The following is a 22,637-nucleotide window of genomic DNA, read 5'->3' as shown; positions in this document are numbered from 1 at the left end:
GATATGGCAAGATAAAACTGCCAGCCAAGAATTTTTTTATTTAGCAAATTGTCTTTCAAAAATGAGGGCAAGTTTAGAATATTCAAAGATAAACAGAAACTGAAAGAGTTTGTAACTAAAAAAAAACAGTTTTGCAAGAAATACTAAAGGTAGTGTTACAATCTGAAAAAAAAAGACAGGAGACAGAGGCTTGGAAGAGAGTTTAGAAGTGAAAATTACTTCAGTAAAAGTAATTAAAAGTGTAAAAAGAATGGTGAAAACAAAATATGGCAGATAAAACCCAAAAGTCATAATTGGTGAAGTAAGAACTGCCTTTACAGTAATAACATAGAATGTTAATGGATTAAACTCCCCAATCAAAAGACACAGACTAGCCAAAAGGATAAGAAAATATGAGTCAAATGTAGGATGCCTAAAGAGACTTACTTTAGACCCAAGAGTACCAATAGATTGAAAATGTAAGGCTGGAAAACACTAGTCCATGGATCCATGCATTTTGAGAGCCAACAACAACAATAAAAAAGCTGGAGTAGTTGCTAAATATATATATTGGATGGAATAGACTTTAAAAGCAAAACTGTTATTACAGACAAATAGCATTATATATTAATAAAATGGGCAATTCGCTGGGAAGAAATAACAATCAAACATGTACATGCACCTAATCAGGATGCTGCAAATTACATGAGACAAACACTGGCTAAATGAAGAGAGAAATAAATGTCTCTACAATAATAGTTGGGGACTTCAATAAACTACCCTTTGCATTGGTTAGAACATCTGGGCTAAGGATCAATAAGGAAACAGAGAGTCTGCATAATATGATAAATGGACTAAATGTAATAAAAATATACATAACATTGCACCCTAAAACAGCAGGATATACATTCTATGAAGTGCTCATGGATCTTTCTCCAGGATAGACCACATTTTGAGTCACAAAGCTGATCTCAAAATTTTAACAAGTTCAAAATTATACAAATCACTTACTCTGATCATGATGGAATAAGGTTCAAAATCAACAAGAGTTGGAAAAAGGGAAAATTCACAAATATATGGAGATTAAAAAACACATTATTAAATAATCAGCAGGTCAAAGAAGAAATTGCAAGAGAAATCAATTAATATCTCAAGACAAGTGAAAATGAGAACACAACATACCAGAAACTATGGGATGCAGCAAAGGAAGTGCTAAGAGGGAAATTTATAGCCCTCAATACTTAAATTAAAAAAGAAGAAAGAGCTAAAATCAATGACTTAAGTACACACCTGGAGGAACTAGAAAAAGAACAGCAAATATTCCCAAAGCAGGGAGAAGGAATGAAGTAATAAAGATCAGAGCAGAAATACATGAAATTGAGAACAACAACAAAAAAATATATAGAGAGAGAATTAACAAAACCAAAAGCTGATTCTTTGAGAAGTTTAGCAAAATCAACAAACCTTTAGCTAGATTGACAAAGAAAAAAGAAAAGATGCAAATAAATAAAATCAAAACCGAATATGTGGACATTACTACTGACAAACATAAATGAAAGATATCACAAGAGGATACTATGAACAACTGTATGCCAACAAACTAGACAATGTAGATGAAATAGAAAAAAAATCCTAGGTATGTATGAACAACCTATATTGACCCTAGAAGAAATAAATACCTCAACAAACCAAGTACAATTAAATAATTGAAAGAATCATCAAACAACTCCCCAAAATGAAAAATCTAGGATGAGATGGCTTCACAGGATATCGAGCATTCAAAATATATTTAATACCAATCTTTTTCAACTCTTCCTAAAAATTGAACAAGAAGATATGCTACCAAGCTCATTCTATGAGGCTAATATTACCCTAATTCCAAATTCAGATAAAGATATTATAAAAATAAAATTAAAGTACACACTCATTTCCCTAATGAATACATATGCAAAAATCCTCAACAAAAAAACATGCTAATTAAATCAAACAACACTTTAAAAGAATTATTCACCATGATCAAGTGGGTTTTATACAAGACATTCAAAGATGGTTCAACACAAGAAAATCAATCAGCATAATACAATGCATTAATAAATCAAAGAAGAAAAATCACATAATCATATCAATTGACACAGAAAAGGCATTTGGCAAAATACACTATTCTTTTATGATAAAAATTCTACAAAAGATAAAATTGAAGGAAAGTTTCTTAACATGATAATTGCCATAAAAGAAAAAATCTACAGCTAACATTGTACTCAGTGGTGAAAGACTGAAAACTTTCCTGTTGAGATCAGGAATAAAACAATGATGCCCACTGTCACCACTATTGTTCAGTATAGTGCTAGAATTTCTAGCTAGAGCAATTAGGCAAGAAAAAGAAATAAAAGGCATCCAAATTGGAAAGGAAGAAATAAAATTTTTGCTATTCACAAGTTTTATGATCCTATACCTAGAAAATCTTGAAAAACTGCAATAAAGCTTCTAGAGATAATTATTTCAACAGAGTGGCAGGATACAAGATTAATAAGCAAAAATCAGTGGTGTTTCTGTAGTAAAGCATAATCTGAAGAGAAAGTCAGGAAAAAATTGCATTTACAATAGCAAGTAAAAGAATCAAATAGTTAAAAATAAACTTAACTAAGGCTTTAAAATACTAATATTCAGAAAACTGCAATGAATTGCTAAAAGAAATAAAGAATACCAAATAAATGGAAGACTATTCCATACTCCTAGACTGGAAAATTGAATATCATTAAAATGTTAATTCTATCCAAATTGATATACAGATTCAATGCAATCCCAATAAAATTCCACCAGCATTTTGAAAATAAATGTAAATCACTATTATCAAATTTATTTGGAAGGGTAGGCAATCCCAAATAGCCAGAAACATCCTTAAAAGGAAAAGAAAAGCAGAGGGCTACTTTGGGACTTTAAATCATACTACCTGGCTACAGAGGTGAATAAACAAAACCCAAAAAACATCATGGTAATGGCATAAATATAGACACGTAGTCCAATGGAACTGAAATAATGTTTCAGAAACAAACCCTCACATCTATTGTCAAGTGATTTTGTGGCTGTGAAACCCACCCAGCCTGGTTCAAAATAGTCTATTCAACAAATGGTGCTGGGATAACTGGATATCCATAGCCAGAAGAAAGAAGATCCCTATTCACACCTTACACAAAAATTAACACAAAATGGATCAATGACCTAACTATAAAATCTGCAACCATAAAACTCCTAGAAGAAAATATAGGAAACCATCTTTAAGACCTGATGGTATGTGATGCATTCTTAAACTTTACACCAAAAGCATGAGCAATGAAAGAAAACATAAATAAATGGGACATCCTCAAACTTAAACACTTTTGTGATTCAAAGGACTTAACCAAGAAGGTGAAAAGGCAGCCCACTAAAGGGAGAAAATATTTGGAAACTGCATGTCCCCTAAGAATTTGATTTCCATGTTGTATGAGGAGATCAAACAACTCAACAATAAAAGAGCAAGCAATCCAATTTAAAAATGGTCAAAGGGCTTAAATAGACATTTCTCTGAAGGGGAAATACAAATGGCCAAAAATCATATGAAAAAAAAATGTTCACTATCACTACTTACTAGGGAAATGCAAATCAAAATGACAATGAGATATCAACTCACACAGCACAGAGTGGTCATTATAGAGAAAGCAGAAAAAAATAAGTGCTGAGGAGGAAGTGGAGACATAGGAACATTGTTTTGGGGAATGTTAAATGGTGAAACTCAGTGAAAGACAGTTCAGCAGTTCATCAGGAAGCTAAATATAGAACTGTTATATGATCCAGCAAATCCTCTACTAGGAATATATCCAGATCTGAAAACTATTACTAAAACATACATTTGCACACTGACTTTCATAGTGGTGTTATTCACAATTGCCAAAAGATGGAAACAACACAAGTGTCCATCAATCAATGAATGAATAAACAAAATATGGTAGACACATATGATGGAATACTATGCTACTATAAGAAAAAAGATTAAATGAAGTGGAACACATATGATAGTATGGATGAATCTTGAAGACATTATGGTAAGTGAAATAAGTCAGACAGAAAAGGACAAATATATGAACTAAATATGAAGAATCAGGAGAATCTCTGGACTATTCATATGTCAGCTGGGCTCTGAGCCTCAGCAGAGTTGAAACTCCTACTCTCTGGTTCATTGTACTTACCCAGGGCAGCGAACTGGGAGGTGAAGATGGTCAACCACCACACCAGGGAACAGAAAGTGCCTACAATTGCAATCAGGAGAATTGCATCCATCATCCATGGGGGATCTAAATCCCCTCTAGAAATAATGGTGAAGTGGACATCACCATCCCAGGGCCCACAGGAAGAAAGAATAAAATATGGATTAGAGTGGACTTACTCATATTCTACTATAGAACTATAGTGACTAGTAATGGAAGAAATGGTAGTGGAGAAAGTGGCCATGGTAGTTGCTGAGGGCAGAAAGAGGGAAGAAGAGATGTTATGTGAGAGCATTTTTGGGACTTGGAATTGTCCCAAATGATATTCCAGGGTTAGATGCTGGACATTATATATTCTGCCATAGCCCACTGAATGTACTGAGGGAGAGTGTAAACTACAATGTAAACTATTATCCATGCAGTGCAGCAGTGCTCCAAAATGTATTCACCAAATGCAATGAATATTCCACAGTGATGAAAGAGGTTGTTGATATGGGAGGTGTGGGGTGGGGTGTGTGGGAACCTCATATTTTTAATGTAACATTTTTTTGTGATCTATGTATTTTCAAAAAAACAATTTAAAAAATGATGGGGGTAGGGGGTGGGATATATGGGAAACTCATGTTTTTTAATGTAATGTTTTGTGTGATCTAATAACTTAAAAATCATTAAATTTTATAACAGTTTTCATAATGAAAAAAACCTAGAGTAAATGTTATTAGGAGATAAGAGGGAGGATAGAAAGTTGTTCTGATGCTTAATGTATGTGGAAGTTTTCACTAACTTGACTGTAAGTTTTTGAAAATGGGTAGAGTTGATGGTAACATGTTATACTGCGTAGAACTAAGGCAGCTGGTCTATAAATGGGATTGTGGCTGAAAACAGCAGTCTAAGGATATAAATGTCAATTGAAAGAAAGTTAGGGAACATCTAAGGACTGAATAACACAGTGAATCCAGAGAAGGATGAGAATTGTTAATAGCAAAAATACAAGAATGTCCTTCTAAGAAATAAAGCAAATATACATCACTATTGCAAGTTGGTAAGAATGTGGAGAAGCATAGGAAGAATACAATTAATGTAAATTATGGATTATAATTAACATCAAAATATAGGAATGATCTTGCATTAATGCCAAAGATATACTGTGTTAACAATAGGGGAGTATGGAAAAAATATAACAAATGTACTCTTTAGATCATAGTTAGTGGTTAATAGTCTGATGATATTAACTCACAGTCCGCAACAAATGTTCCACAACAATGTGGTGTTGGTGGAGGGAATGTTGTATCAGAATACAACATGTTCATGATTGTTTTGTAAGTTCACAAACCTCTTTAATAAAACTATATTAAAATCTTAGTATCTAAATATATAGCAATTCTATTAATCCTATTTGGTTTGATATCAATTTGACCTTAAGAGCATACAGTACCTTTTTTCTATACTCTGCTCCACAATCTTTTCTTTGTCCTTGTTATCATTTATATCTTTATATGTCTTATCTCCCAAACCATAGATTTATCATTACTTTTTGTGCATATGCATTTTAGCACCTGTAGGAAGTAAGAAGATGATTTACATGCCCAAGACAAATGCAATATAATAATAATGACATTTATAATTACCCAAATTGTTATCTTTCTGTGAAGTCTCTATTTCACTATGCCCCTTTGATCCACTGTCTAATGTCCTTTCCTTTCAGCCTGAAGAACTCTCTAGCATTACTTGTAGGGCAGTTCTATTAGTGATTAAGCTTCTTTGTTTTTGTGTATTTGGAAATGTCTTAATCTTTCTCTCATTTTTGAAAGAAAGTCATGCTGGATATAAAATTCTTGTTTGGCAGTTGTTTTCTTTCAGCACTTTAAATATTTCAAGCCACTGCCTTTTTTATAACAAATCACCATTGAATATTGTTGGGACTTCCCTCTACTAACGTGAAGTTTTTTCTTGCAGCTTTCAGAACATTGTCATTGTCCTTTGAATTTGAAGTTTTAACAATATCTGTTGGGATATATTTCTCTTCATGCTAATATTGTTTTGTGTTCTCTGGGTTTCTTGGCAGTGCATATTCATATCTTTATTTAAGTTTGGGAGGTTCTCTGTCATTATTTCTTTGAATATTCTTTCTGTCCCTTCTCTCATTCATCTCTTTATTTGTATGCTTGATGGTGTCCCAGAATTCTCTTAGGCTGTTTTCACTTTTTATAATTCTTTTTTCTTTCTGCTCCTCAATCTGACCCATTTCAATTTTCTGTCTTTGAGTTCAGTGATTCTTTCTTATGGTAGCTCTAATCTGCATTTGAAACTTTCCTAGGAATTTTTCATTTTGGTTACAGTGGTCTGTAAATCCTGTAGTTCTCTTTAGGTTCTTTCTAAAATTTCTATATCTATATTAAGCTTTTCATATTGCTCATTTGTTGTTTTCCTTATATCATTTAGTTCTTTCTCCTTATTTTCTTTAATTTATTTAATCAGTTTTAAGTTTTTTTCAAATTCTTTGTTCAATATGTCCACATTTTGTTCTTCACTGGTGTTTTCTGGGTTTTTATCCTCTTCCTTTGCATGGACCATCATTTCCTATTTCTTTGTCTTGTACTCTTTTGTGGTACACTGCATATTTTAAGATTTTAAAATGTTAAATCAGGTTTTTATTCCCTGAAATGTCTGTTTCTTGATTTTATAGCCAGCTGGTGATATGAAATAGATTTTCTTTCCTTTTTTAAAAAAAATTTTTAAAGAAGCTTTAGATTACTTAAATGTTGCATCAAAAATATAGGGGATTCCCACATGTCCCACTCTTTCCCTTTCCCATACTTTCCCATATTAATAACATCTTTCATTAGAGTGATACATTTGTTACAATTGATGAACACATATTGAAGCATTGCTACTAAACATTACAGTTTACATTCTGCCCTGAAATATTTTATAGGTTATGACAAAATGTATAATGACTTGTATCTGTCATTGCAATGTCATGCAGGACAATTCCAGTGATCTGAAAATGTCCCATATTACACCTATTTTTCCCTCTCCCTCCCTGACAGAAACTCTGATGGCCACTGCCTTTATATCAACAATAAAATTTCTTTCATTGCTAGAATAATATTAAGTCTATAACAGAATAATAATAAACCTACTTTAGTCCATTTTTCATTCCCCAATCTTGAGGATTAGGGGACAGTAATGCTCATTCTGGGAAACAGATTTTCTTGTGTGTTTGCTGACCTCTCAGGAAGTTCTGCTCAAAGCAAATGCAAAATGCAGGGTCCGCCTGTCTCTACTGGGCCTGCATCTTGTCCTCATCTTGTGCTTGTTAGTTGCTTTGGAGGTTAGCCTCCTGTTTACAGGAGTTTGAATGCCCATTCTATTTCCCAGGATACAGACCTCCCTCTTCCAGGGTTTTAAACAGATAATGCTTTGCCCCAGGCCATCTGCCTCAATATTTTCTTATACTGATTTTGTGGTAAGGCTTTAGCTGCTTTTGCTTATATGGCAAATTCTTTTTTTTTTTTTAAGATTTATTTATTTATTTATTTCTCTCCTTTTGCCCCCCACCCCCACCCCAGTTGTCTGTTCTCTGTGTCTATTTGCTGCGTCTTCTTTGTCCGCTTCTGTTGTTGTCAGCGGCACGGGAATCTGTGTTTCTTTTTTTGTTGTGTCATCTTGTTGTGTCAGCTCTCTGTGTGGGCAACGCCATTCCTGAGCAGGCTGCACTTTCTTTCGCGCTGGGTGGCTCTCCTTACGGGGTGTACTCCTTGCGCATGGGGCTCCCCTACATGGGGGACACCCCTGCGTGGCAGGGCACTCCTTGCGTGCATCAGCACTGTCCACGGGCCAGCTCCATACAGGTCAAGGAGGCCCGGGGTTTGAACCACGGAACTCCCATGTGGTAGACGGACGCCCTAACCACTGGGCCAAGTCCTCCACCTGTATGGCAAATTCTGAGAGAGAGGCCATGCTAAACACATATTTCTCAAGTCAGTATTTCCCAGATAAAACAAGGCCAGGAATTCACAAAGGGGATCGAACTCACAATGGGGATCGAACTCACAAAGGGGATGGCTGCCCAGACTCAGACAGTCCTGGGGAAGATATCAGGAAAGATGACAGGAGCATCTTCCACAGCTTTGCAAAGCTTCATATTCTTGAACTGCCCAACAAATGCAGCCCTTGTTGTTACTCTGAGGAAGCATAGCACTTTTAAATATCCTCAGCTGCCTTTGTCAGTGTGGGTTGAACCTTGGCTGCTCTCAGAGCTAAGTGATCTGAAGTCACTAATAAAAACATGTGATCAATGATCAGTAATGCCCACATCTAGTCTTAGGTAATATATTTTTATGTTCTTTTCTGTCATCAGCGAGCTAGCCAGGGGTTAGATCCCACAGTAGCCAACCATGAGAGTGGGGGATGGGCACAGGTAACTACCATGCTGAGAAAGCAACTTATTGTTCTTTAAACATAATTTAACAATTTGTTCCTCCCACTTTTCCTTGGATGATGTACAGTGTTCTACTGGATTCTGGAGATTTCAGATACTTCCTGACTGTTTAATAGTTGTTCAGTTGTTGAGGATATGGTTTAAATGGAACTCTCAGTTATTTATAAATGTAAGCATACAGATACCATATATCTCAGAAACTACTCATCTAGGTATTTACCCAGAGAAATAAAATCATAGTCCTACAAAAATAAACTTTTTGATGAATGCTTATAACAGATTTACTCAGAGTAACCCAAAACTGGAAATAATTCCAATGTCCATAATAACTTTTTAGATGCAAAGTGGTTTGATTTATACAACTGAATAATAGAAAATAAATTAATAGATTACTGATACTTGCAATAATATAGATGAATCTTGAAAATATTATGTCGGGTAAAAGAAGCACACATTTAACATACATCATGTTCTTTTATGTTTTAATCATAAGAAGTTCTAAAAAATTAAAATACATACATTTCATTGTATACATAATTGAGTTAGAGGACAAAAGTTTCTTTGCCAGCTCACAAACTCTTTTTCTAACACAGCTAATTTATTTTGTTTTACAACATTTTAAAGGTATTCTTTGATATATGATGAGATAGCAATAACTTTCAGATTGTATGCCTCATTAGATAAGTATTCTTCTCTTCTTTTTCTTCTTTGGAACCAGAGACAAAAACGTGTTTTTGTTTTTTTTTAAATATAGCTGGATAATAGCAATGTTATCGAAGTTCCTGCTTACAGTGATGGTTTTTATTTTTAAATATATAATGAGAGTATGGGCCCTATTACTACATGCTCAGACAGAAAATTTAAAACACTCACACACATATATGAGTCATTATGTGAAGTCCTCAGTGACTTCCATAAAGTTAGTAGAATCTTAGCATTTGAGAGGAACTTTGTCAAAATGCTGTAAACATTAAAAGCAAAACCAAATAAAATCCCTGTTTAATTTATTCAAGCTTCTTATTTTGAAAACTAATATCAATGTAAAAGGAAATGAACACTGTCACATTTGCACATAAATAATAATGGTAAACTTATTTTGAAAGGCCTTTCTAAGAAAGCAAGCAAAAATTGTGTCTTTACTCTTTCTCTAAGAAGAAATCATTTCCAGGTTATTTGAGCACACTTTGTTCCAGATTAGAAAGGAATGCATATTGTGGTAGGAAAAGCAGCTTTCAAATTTGTAGCAAATAACTAAATGATTGTCATTTTCCTTATCTGCAAATGACACATAACTTTGAGTGTAATGACAGCATTTCTTCATCTAGGTTTGAGAGAATTCAAGTAATAAATTCTTATGTGCTGAAAGAGGTACTCTCATTTCTATAGAGAACAAATAAAATATATGAATGGGTACATGATGTGACTTCAGACAAGTGGAATGAGGATGACTGAGTAAACATTATAGGGAAAGAGAGTTCAGTGTGTTTCAGAAGACTCTCTCCTTGCCCTAAACTAGACCAGTCTATCTGATGGCTGCCATGGGAAAAATTTCATCAGTGTTAGAATCCAGGAACTTTAATTCTTCCCTTTCTAGGTATGTCAAATTTTTTTAAAATGAAGTTTATTTCTTTGTTTTTATATATCAAAAATATTGCTTTTATTATATCTCTATGACTCACCTTAAAATAATTTATTTTTTTTGTACAAATATGCAAATACAAAAATTTTCTGTGGAACACATTTCACCTACATTATTCATTTCAATAAAATATCATGGTGTCCATATCAATAAATGATGACTAGAATCTAAGAGAAGAAAATAAAGTATAAATGTGCTTTATAGTCTTTATTTTCCTTTTTCATCTTTTTTCTTGCTTAATTTTGCTGGCTTTGTAAAAATTGTCAAAAAAAAAAAAAAAACCCCACACCGTTTACAGATAAAAGTGTATAGGACTAAGATAGAGTTTTATTTTTTAAAATAATATGTTAGATATTTTATGTGCTTAAGAATTGGTCTGATTTACTCTGCATGTCTTCCTATGAAAAGTTAAATGGTATTTTTGTTCATCTGGGTAATTTTCTTTAAATAGAATATTTTCTTCTATCAAAAATGCTTTTCATCTTCTGGAGAATAAAGATTCCAAAGTTTAGTAAAATTTCATTGGATGACTTAGAAAACCTTAATGTAAAATCATAAAAATACTAGTCTTTTAGTAGTTCCTATGGATTGTGATTGATTCTGAATTGCAATAAAAGTTCTTACAGGTGTTAGTAGTCCTGTACTTCCTCAAAGGTGTTCATCCACATCTCTCCTCATTGTGCAATGCTGTTTATTCTAATGACTTTAGGTTCACCTATGTGTGGCTACTCCACAAACTCTGTAGCTACTCTAATCTTCTCCCTGAGCTTCAGACTCACCTCCTTTCTGCATCTCCTTTGGTGTCTCAAGAAAACATATCAGGCAGGATGAACAAATGTGAGCTCATCTGCTTCCATCTACAGCCTGCTGTCTTCTTACATTCTCCTTTCTACCTCCTGGTATGGTCGCTCCTGGTGAACTTATGTTGTCTCCTAATGGCTAATACTGGCGAACATCTTTCCATGTGTGTATTTTCACTTAAATATCTTATTGAGGAAGACATATCTTAAAACATTTAGCCCATTACTTTTTTAGTTATTATTTCTTAGTATTGAGTTATAAGAATTCTATAAATATTGGGGATGTTAACTCTTACCAGCTGATTGACAATTTTTCCTCTGGGCTGTTTCATTTTCTTAACAGCATCTTTCAAAGAACAGAAGATAAAATGTTTTTAACTTTGATAGACTCCAAATTTACCAAATTTTCTTTGATGGATCATGCTTTTGGTGTCATTTCTAAAACATCTTTGCTTAACATGAGTTAAGCACCTTTGTTTTTTTTTCTTCTAGCAGTGTTATAGTTTAAAACATTTTAAAAGATTTTACTTTTAAAATCTGTAGGTGGTAAATATATTTTTTGCTTTTCTATATTAATAAAATATATGAAGATATTATAATTAATGCAATTCACACAATATATGGTCAAACAAATCAAGGAAGATTGCTACTGCAAAGCAGTTCATCTGAAGACATGTGGTCCTATAATATTTTCATGAATAACATGATAATATGTCCTTCTCTTTTTCTTTGATAACATAACTTTAAAATATAATAATTTTATATAAATATTTTCACATGGTAAAAAATCTATATAAGGCTTCTTTCTACTTTAGGAGCCCTAAGAATATCTATGGTCAATACCTGCTAACAGTATGAGCAGTGCCTATTTCTTTCTGTCTGGTGCAATGGTCCCTCCTGTCTATCTATGGATCTCATAGAGATTACTTCCCTCAAATAATGTAATCTGCCTCTTTGTAGCTTTTCCTATTTTATTGCCAAACTTATGTTCAGGTTTTTAAGGACATGCTATTAATTCTGTGACAATCTGTAACTTTCATCTCTTACTCATCTTTACATCCTATCTATGTTCAGTTCCAGCTTTCTTTGTAAATTCATGATTTTAAAAGTGACAAAGCAAAATCATTATTAAAATAATAATGAATTAATAGGATTATACATCATTTTAGGAGTGTTGAGCTGTGACAACAACCTTCAAACGTCTGTCTGCTTGCATCTCATTTTAGGTAGTTAGTATAGCTTCAATTTCATTGACAGGTTGTCCTTCTACTCTTCAATTATACTATTTAATATTACTGTGAATACGCCCTATATATGTCTTCTGGAAACTCTAAGTTTCTAATAAGATGCTGGTTTGACAAATAAAGAAAAATCTGCAGGCAGATTTAAGAAGTAGAATAATTTTATGCTAATATACTTCCCTGAAAATAGAACATGCAATATCAAAACACAAAAACTCTAAAAATGTGTTTCTACTAACAAATGCTATAGAAAGGGAAATTAAAAGTTGTATGCAAAGATATTTTTATTTCTAGTCATTATATATTATTAATTTTTTAAAAAGTTTCATGGAAATCAGACCAAGGATTAGTTTAAAAAATTATTGTCCTGCAAACATTATTTAATAAGAATATACATGATTTAGAAAGATTATAGGACATTAGGTTTATTGTTAAGTATTTAATGCAGGAGTAAACCAAACTTGTAGTTAAAAATTTAATTGTAAAATATTTTAATGCATCAATATAATTATTCTTTTTTTCTGCAAGGCAAAAAATTCTAATATCTGGTGGTTACAAATAAAATGTATTATACAAATATATGAATAATAGTAATAATAATATAAAAAACTTCCATCTGAGTATTAGATATTAATGAAGTAGTTGATATGTACTGTTTAATATCTTTTTACTTAAACCCTAAGGTTGGTATTATATCCATTTTACAGATAAGGAAACTGAAGCAAAGAGATTTAGCTATTTGACTAACAACAGTTAAATACCATGTTCATTAGATTATTCTTTTCTCTTTCTTGTTATATGATTTTCTCATATAAATACAATAAATACAAAACTATAGACAAAACTTAAAATAACCTTTGATTATCAGGTGGTTTTGAATAAACTCTCCCACAGATAAGACTATACACAGCTATAACCTCATGCAGTTCATTGTTAAAAATGGGGATACAAATTTCCCCACTTTCATCACTTATGGTAATTAAAATGCTAATGATTAAACTGCAATATCCTCCATATGTACAGAAATTTTTAATATTTGCTTCTTGGTTTATTGCAGTATATATCTATGTTTTGGACAAAATCCAGAGACTAGCCATAAATGGGAAATTTTAAAAATAGCATTGCTAGTGATCATTATTCTGTTAGTGTAATGGAGTAAAACAAGCTGACTCTTGCATATATTAAATTTATTTCTGTTATAACTTATCATTTATAGATAAAATTATGTTGCTTTATACCTTTTTGTGTTTCCCATGAACATTTGACTATTGTATATATTATTATATTGTTTTATTACAATCAGAAAATAAAAATCAAATAACATAAAACACATTTTTTTGAAGAAACTAAGCAAGAATAAAATAATAAATGTATCCATCAGGTGTCAATAATAAAGCTGTTATTAACTTTCAGAAAGCAGCCATCATTTTTCTTTGCTGATCATGGATTTGACTTAGATAATGTTTATTTAAATGTACAATTAATTGCTACCCTGCATTTCAGATTGGATTAACTGGGTAAAAAACTATTACAAGAAGAGATTTTGCCCCTAATATTGCAAGGGAAGTTCAAAAGGGAAGGAAGGAAGGAAGGAAGGAAGGAAGAAAGGAAGGAAGGAAGGGAGGGAGGGAGGGAGGGAGGGAGGGAGGGAAGGTGAGAGTGAGAGTGAGGGAGGAAGGGAGGGGGGAAGAGGGAAGGAGACAGGGGAAAGATTTAATATAATTTAAAACATTAGGCAAGATGTGGAAAGATAAAAGATACAATGTAATAAAGCTATATTAAAGATCTTGGATTAAAATGGGTACAAACTGTCATTTTGAAAAATATGATTCATGTTGCATTTAAGAAATATATGTAAATTTTTCTGGTTACCCTTAAATCAGATTTTTTTTTTCATTTGGTTTATGTTGTATTATGTATATATATATACAACGGTGTGGAAAATACATATGGGATTTGTAGATGACTATGCTTTTATTTCCTGAGTCTTATATATTATTTAACTTATTGAGTATTCTTCATCTTTGTTCTAATTACTTGTTACAGACAAGTAACATTGAAGATGATGTGTTTTATCCAGTGCAATTGTGTTTCTGTTAATTTTGAAAAAATAATATTCATGGAATATTCAGTTAAAATTATGTATTTTGGTTTTGGGGTACTTGGTGCATACATATACATAATCCTAACTTGGATCTTTTGTGATTTAGTTTGTTTGTTCTGCTTCTTTTTTTTTTTTTTTTTTTTTTTTTAGGTACTGGGGCTGGGATTGAACCCAGGGCTTCATATGTATTAGAAACTAGCACTCAACCACTGAGGCACAACTGCTCTCCTATCTCCTATAATGTTTTATAATATTTAATATTTATCCCACTTTGCATTTTACATAATAATATTCTTATGATCTATCTTCTGGTTCATGTCTTTCTGATTCATGTTTTCTTCCCTATTTTTCCAGTGCTGTTTTGTATTCAGGATCTTAGAGCACAATTCTGAGACTTCTTATGAGGATTATAACAAACATTTCCTAAATTTTTTTTCAATTACAAGACACCATGATAATAAGATGCACTCTTAAATCATCTACCACTAAGAGAGTAAAATCATGGCTAGATAAAGTACACAGATGTGATTTCTCATCACTGCTGTTTTTCATACAACATTCTTCTTTAAGACGAAAACTTCTGGGATGTATAATTTCTTAAAATGGTGTTCCTGTACTATCCCAAACATATCCTTCCAATCTTGACAGTCCTCATTCAAGTGTTAATTCTTGTGGTTTCTTAATCTTCCCAGAGGTCATAGTATGGAATAAAATTTAAAAAACATTTTAATTCAATGTAAGTTGAATAATTGATGCACAAATTTCAATTTAAGTGAGGAACTAAGAACAACTATAAATTAGTTTATAAATGTACGGGCAAAGACAATGAGAATAGCTTCATTCTGGCCAAGAGGGTTAAATTCGGCCTGTTTAGAATAATATGAAAATGTGAAAAGAAAAAGAATGTCTTAAAATTTATGAAACACGGAATAGATAACACACTTAACAGGATAACTTCAGTTAACTCTAGCTGTGTGCATCAAGGTTAGTAATTTTCCTTATCTCCATCCTATATTCTGATTCATTCCATCTGGCATTTTCTATCATGTTTAAGCAAGCTTCTCACAAATTATAAACAGGATAATCTCAAAGTCATGATTTGCTTTTCCCCACTCAAATTTCATTAGAAATGTTCTTTAGGTTTTTTCTAACTTAGGCTTTTGTTTGATTTTTCAGTCTGTTTTTAAACTCAAATATTACTTATCACCTGACATATTTATATGCGGTTATGCTTGGGTGTTCTTCATCCCATCTTTAAATTTACCTAATTTTTTAGTAGGAAGTATCTATGGCAAATAAATAGGATGGGTCTTTTGTGCACCACTTAAGATTTATGAAACCTTAATCTACAGGCAGCTGAGGTAAATTTGTCAAATTTGAAAACCGAGATTGTGCTTGGGGATCCGCTTTCATATTTCTTTTTAAGTATACATTAATTTGTTTAATTTAATATATATAATTATGAAATGTGTATACAGGAAATATTTTTATCATTAGGAATCAGTATTTATTCTCATGCTCTGTTTGTCTCCATTTCAATTTTTGTTTCCTGTTGACACTTCCTAATTAATCTTTGAAATTTGTGCTGCTTTCTGGATAACAAATACATCTAGCTGATCTTGTAAACTACTTATTCTTTACCTCAAATTATCTATATCTTTAAGGATCCCTGGTTTAGATTAGTGGGAAATGATGTTTAGAGACTGAAATCTAGGGGTTTTGGCTGTAATTGCTGTGGAACTGTCATTGATTCTGGATCATTTCAAAACATATGTATATGTAATATATATGGACACATATATATATATATACACACATGTATCTACACACATAGTGCATGCACACATGCATGCATATTTCTAGTTAACATTATACTGTTTATTTATCATCTTGTATTTTATACTATTATCTGATTATACAGAAAATATGTACTCATGAATTTTACTTAACTAACCTTAAATATACACATTTTTCATATAATTCTAATATTTCTACTAAAATAGCATTATTTTTAAAGCTTGATAATTTTTTTTAGTTATTTTTCCTTAGCATACATTCAATTAAGGATATACTATTAATTATTTCAAACTGTATTATCATTTAGGCCTTCACAATTAATATAACAAAAAATAAATTAACCAATATCTTCATCCAAATTTCTTCTGCTCAATAATTTCTCTATTTTTAGATAAATTTATCCCACCTTGGGAGTTGTTTTCCTGGAAGATGCAATAACACTTTCTGGTTAAAAGCATAGCTCACATTGCTTTGGTAAGCCACTTACACTCACACTCCACACTAAAGGTAATGTGTCTTCCCTCTTTCAATGTCAAGACTCTCCTCCATTTGTTAAATTAATGCCTTATTTTATTGATCTCTATTTCCTATTTCTACAGTAATTCATACCATATCATCCTAATACAGTCCTTCATTCCGTGGCAGCTTCATGTTTAAATGCAAGTTTTACTTCTTAGTATTCAGCAGCTTGATCAATATGAATTTTCAATCTGTCTATAAGGGTCATGGTTGATGTGATGTGAGCAAAGTAGAAGAATGCAATCAGAAGAATATAGAGCTTGGGGTCAAAGCTTGGCTCAGCAACTTGGTCAAAGGTGATATTCTACAAATTATAAATTCCTTCCAAACTTCAGTTTTCTCTATTATATGATGATGATAAAAATAGTATCATATTATACAGTTAAAATGAGGGTGAAGCAGAATAATGGATGTAAACCTCCTAGGCTGGTATTTGGCACATAGTATACACTTAATTTTTAAACTATTATTATTTTATCTATTTCTGCCATAATAAGCAATGCCTTCTTTTTACAGTTGAACTGATTTCTATTTTGGATACAAAATTATTATTAAACAATAATAATATCAGTGGATCAGCAAAAATATTCATCTAAAAGGAGAAGTGCTCCTTATAATCAGAGCCTGTTCAATGTGGAAATAATATATTGAAAATAATTAAATTATTAAAACACTTGAAGATGTAAGAATTTATAAAATGTTAGAAATTATATGTTTTGAAACTATTTAAACTTACAAAAAAAAAAAAGAAAGCAGTTTGGTGGTGTAACAGATGCTGTGGTACTCTTCCAAGATTCCACTGAAAGACTTAGGTTCTCATTCCAATGACTTCTTGGGATGTTGACAGCTAACAATTTTAATCTCAATTCTTTTCCAGGAACTGACCTCAGTTGAAGAGATCTGCCTTGACAAATTAATGCCCCTTTAGCAGGGCCAGTATGTATCCCATAGTTGCTTAAGCCCAATATTTTGTTTTAATATAAATTATAAATCATGAATTATCTTCTCTCACACACATTGGAATAATTTATAAAACTTAACAGTGAAGAACAATGTAACTCTTGGACAGATAGAGCTAGAAATATATATATAATATACAAAGCAAAACTTAGGTTCAATTACAGTGCTGAGTACATGTAAAAATACCATTTTAGAAATAGCATATATATATTAATAGATGAAGAAGTGTTTTGATAATAATTATCAAACAGACTTTATATTTAAAATACACAAAAGTATTAGCTTCTACAGCATTAAAAAAGACAAAATATCCCTGGTACTTGAATGAAAATGAGTAGTGAAATGTTTATGGCCCTGTGATGGTTTGGACTTATGTACCCCAGAGAAACATATTCTTATACTTAATCCTTTTCTGTGAGTGTGAACCCATTTTTGATTTTGTGAACCCATTTTGATGAGGATTCTTCAGTTAAGTTGTGACTCACTTTCATCAGAATGAGTCATAATCTTATTACTAGTTTCCTTTGTAAGTAGAATGAAATTTAGACATGGAGAGAGGAAAGCTATGGGAAGCAAGAAGCAGAAGATCAGTGGAACATGAAAGAGAAGGGAGAGGCCACTGTGTGTATTGCCATGTGAAAGAGGAGCCCAGGAAAAAGGATCACCAGCAGTCAGCCCCAGAGTGCCAGTCTTCAGGGAAAATGCACTGCCTTGATTTAGACTTGCTTTGGACATTATCCTCATGTCAGAATAATGAGCTAAGATTCCCATTGTTTAAGCCAATGCACTGTATGGCATTTGCTTGAGCAGCCAAGGAAATTAAAGCAGGACACTTAACATTAGAATTAGCATTCTGGATTCTGCCTGCTCTAATGGATTATGAACAACTCAAATCTACAACTGCTGGCAGAGATAGTAAAAGATTTTACCCAATCCTATTGTCCACCAAAGAATTATGAGAGACTGTAAAGCTTAATTACAGGCTATTTTCTCTAAAATTCTGAGTGAATGCATGATTTTATACACATATATCTAATAAAACCTGCTTTTGTTATATTGAAAATACAAAGACTTTTAGAAATACGTTATAAATCATATCATTTACTGCTGCACTCTCATTATTAGTAGCCACTAGCACTATTCTTTCAGAGAGGATTGAGAAATATGTGTGTATTTCAAAGATCAAGTTACAGTCTTATTTATAATTTTTTATAGGCAAACATAAACCCCACATCACTTAAATAACTAACTTCAACATTTTTGCCCCTTATTTGTTACGGCATGCAGCCACTGTTTTGTTGTTGTTGTTATTCCCCACATAATTCATGTGTTTAACAGTACATAGCTTCATCTTCCTGATGTTCCCTAAACTGGTACCCATATTAGCATTGGAAAATTAGTGTGATACTAAATTTAAACTAATTTTTTAATGAGGTAAGTGATCACCCTCAGGGTTAAATACTAGCTTGATTAACAATGAATGCTTCAGTAATGAGTCGACTTGCCTGTACTTTTAATGAAGTACAATAAAACTGCATTAGTTCACTATTGTTGCAAAAAACCACCAACACCATGTGGCTTGTAATAACACACATCAATTATTGCTAATGTGCTGCCTGTCACTGGCGGTTAGTTGTTCCAGGCTGGTCTTGGCTGGGAGAGCTCAGTTTTGCTGACCATTCTGCCCATGTCTCCTCTGCTCTTCCTTCCGGTACCATGACCTGTTCATGGTGCTATCAGAAGTCAAAAGACAGTTGTCATATCAGAAAGCTAGTGGAAAAATATGAAACCTTTTCAGGCCTAGGTTTGGAATTGATGCACAGTCAATTCAACTGCTTCTATATACCACTGTTCTTAGGAAGTCATATGGCCAGCCCAAGGTCAATAGATTGCATATGATGAAGCCATGGAAAGGGCATAAGTACAGGAAGGAGTATAGGATTACAATAAAAAAATTCAACTTACCATACTCACACAAAGAACAATATCAACAAATTATCTTTACCCTTGTATTATGCTGTTGTAGTTTATATTATCGAGAATAGAGAAGACTTTCATTGTTCTGAAGTTAGTTACACATTTTAGGCTTTTAGGAATGCAAAGCTTTTTATAGACTAAATTAGTCTTCTCTTCCTTAAGAATATGAGCTGTTATTGGACTTAGCCCACTCAGCTAACATGGAGGTGAAGAAGGTCAACCACCACACCACACAAGAGTGCCTACAACTGAAAGCAGGAGAATTGCACCCAGCATCCATGTGGAATCTAAGCCCCCTCTTGATATAGATGTGGAGTGGACACAACCATTCCAGGGTCCACAGGATGGAGGAATAGAGTATGAATTAGAGTGGACTTACTGATATTCTATTCATGAACTATTGTGATTAGTAATCGAAGAAAGTGTGGCATTGGTGTGGAGAAAGTGGCCATGGTGGTTGCTGGTGGTAGGGAATGGGAGGAAGACATGTGATGTGGGGGCATTTTCAGGGGCTGGAGTTGTCCTGGGTGGTGCTGCAGGGACAGTTACTGGACATTGTATGTCCTCCATGGCCCACTGGGTGGACTGTGGGAGAGTGTGGGCTATGGTGTGGACCATTGACCATGAGGTGCAGCGGTGCTCAGAGATGTATTCACCAAGTGCAATGAATGTCTCATGATGATGGAGGCAGTTGTTGTTATGGGGGGAGGAGTGGGATGAGGGGGGCGGGGGGTATATGGGGACCTCATATTTTTTTAATGTAACATTAAAAAAAAAATAAGACAGAAAAAAAAGGATATGAGCTGTATAAATCATAGATAATGGAATTTTACCTTAGATTTGATGACCAATGGGAGTTTTCCAACTTTATCATTGTACAAATATGTACTGTAGCTCATTCTGTATTCAATAACCAGGTACTTATTGGAATTTTCTGTTACCAGCATTTACTAGAACTTGTGAATGCAATTGTCTATATAGTAGATATTCCCACTATATTTGACAGCCAGCGGGGTGCTGATGCAAAATACCAGAAATTGGCTCGTTTTTATAAAGGGTATTTATTTGGGGTAACAGTTTACAGATACCAGGCCATAAAACATACATTACTTCCTTTACCAAAGTCTATATGGAGCAAGATGGCTGCAGACATCTGTGAGGGTTCAGGCTTCCTGGGTTCCTACATTCCTGGGGCTTGCTTTTCTCTGGGTTTAAGGTTCCTTTCTTCCTGGGGCTGGATTCTCTTTCCTCTGTGAGCTTACCTCCCAGGGCTCCAGCTTAAGGCTTCAACATCCAACTCCAACATCAAAACTCCAACATCAAAAAACCTCAACTCTCTTCTTTGACATTCCTTTCATCTGTGAGTCCCCACCCTTAGGGGTATAGATCAGATTACAAACATAATCCAATATCTATTTTTTTTTAAAATCATAACCATATAAAACTGCTATACCCTCCATCCCATATAGTATAGTTTAGGGAGCTTTTTAGATTTATTATCAGTACAGGTACAAAAAGAAAGTACTCTGAGCCTGAGGTAGTTTGGAAAGGTTTATCTGTAGGAAGGTCAATCTCAGTTGTAATTAGCAAAAAGGAAAAAAAAAATTATCATGTGTGCAGTTTAAAAATATTTAGAAATATTCCATTATTTATGACATTTAGATGGAAACATAAAGGAAGATACACAATATGAGATTATTACAGAAATCAAGAAGAGACTTCGTAGTGGTGTGAGCTACAATGAGATGAGACAAAAGGAAAAATTGAGGGTTGCATATAAGGCAAAATCAGAATAAGTTCATTACTGATTAGGTAAGAGGGGTGGTAGAGTGAGAGTCAAGGATGATGATCTGGTTGAAATTCAAATAAGTGTGTGAGAGGGTGAAATTTTTTTTCCAAAAAGGGAGTTCTAGGATAAGAACAGGTTTTTAAAAGATGTAAGGTAATGACTTCAGGTTAGATATTGATTTCAAATATACTAATGGATAGTCAATTAGATGTCTTCATAATCAATTAGACATATTAATTTGGGATACAGATTCTGGGGTCATGGGTACAAATGTAGTAAAAACCAAGAAAAATTGAATGAGATAAAATAAATGTGCTCTATTTAAGAAAAGAATGCAAGACTCAGAAAATCTTGAGTCCATCAAGTTTAAAAGGGCACGTCAAGGCTGTGGTCTCTAAAACAAAGATTTAGATAGGGAAAAATACCCCAAAATATAGTGATTCTTAATATTCTCATGCTTCAGGTTAGCCATTTATCATCTTGCCCTGCATTCAGTTAGTATGGATAGGAAAAGAAACCCAATTTCCCTTCACTAGAAAATCAATGACACCAATTTTATAACTTACATTTTGAATATCTCCAGCTCCTATTATTTTTCTTTTTGTCTAGGTGTTAGAAGCAAGGTCTCTGATTTTGGGGAAATATCAGAGCATTCGGTTCAGTCTTAAAAGCCGCAAGCCATTATTATATATATTCTACTAGACATTTGCATGGGGACTAGAATGGGTAGTGCCTCATTGACTTTGGACATTTGTACCCAGTCTTTTGTTCGAGGAAAACTCTAAACTTTGAAAGGCAATTCCTTTCTATGGAAAGTTTGTAGAAACACACATAGAAAATAATCACTGTAAAAGTTAATATCTTGAAATCTCTCATCTTTCAGTTATACTTAGTCTTCTGGTCATATTCAGCATGCTGCATTCATTCTGGTTAAATTACATGTCACATTTCACTTTGACAAATGATGGGATTTGTTTGGAACATTTGCATCTACCTCATTCTTGAGGCATTATGTAATGATATTCCACTCAAGAATCCTACCTGCCATCTCCAGTATTAAGGGTGGAATAGTATCTCTTGATGATTATTTCATTACTAGGGGAAAGATAGATTATCTATTCATTACAGATTTGAAGAGGTGTAACTC

The sequence above is a fragment of the Dasypus novemcinctus genome, chromosome 2, assembly GCF_030445035.2.
Source record: "Dasypus novemcinctus isolate mDasNov1 chromosome 2, mDasNov1.1.hap2, whole genome shotgun sequence".
NCBI classification, from domain to species: Eukaryota; Metazoa; Chordata; class Mammalia; order Cingulata; family Dasypodidae; genus Dasypus; species Dasypus novemcinctus.
The sequence above is the reverse complement of the archived record's forward strand: the minus strand, read 5'-3'. Positions refer to the sequence as shown.